Below are 500 nucleotides of genomic sequence, written 5' to 3' on the forward strand. Positions count from 1 at the left end.
TCTCTCTCTTCCCCTCCCTCAATTCACTTGCATCCCTTTTCTTCTCTGTTCTCATTTCCTCCCTTTTCGATCTTTCTCTCTCTCTCCCCCCCCTCCCCCTCTCTCTCTTCCCCTCCCTCAATTCACTTGCATCCCTTTTCTTCTCTGTTCTCATTTCCTCCCTTTTCGGTCTTTCTCTCTCTCCCCTCCCTCTCTCTCTTCCCCTCCCTCAGTTCACTTGCATCCCTTTTCTTCTCTGTTTTCATTTCCTCCCTCTTCGGTCTTTCTCTCTCCCCCCCCCTCCCCCTCTCTCTCTTCTCCTTCCTCAATTCACTTGCATCCCTTTTCTTCTCTGTTCTCATTTCCTCCCTTTTCGGTCTTTCTCTCTCCCCCCTCCCCCTCTCTCTCTTCCCCTCCCTCAATTCACTTGCATCCCTTTTCTTCTCTGTTCTCATTTCCTCCCTCTTCGGTCTTTCTCTATCTCTCTCTCCCCCTCTCCCCCTCTCTCTCTTTCCCTCCCT

This window comes from Penaeus vannamei, chromosome 9 (assembly GCF_042767895.1).
Source record: "Penaeus vannamei isolate JL-2024 chromosome 9, ASM4276789v1, whole genome shotgun sequence".
In the NCBI taxonomy this organism is placed as follows: Eukaryota; Metazoa; Arthropoda; class Malacostraca; order Decapoda; family Penaeidae; genus Penaeus; species Penaeus vannamei.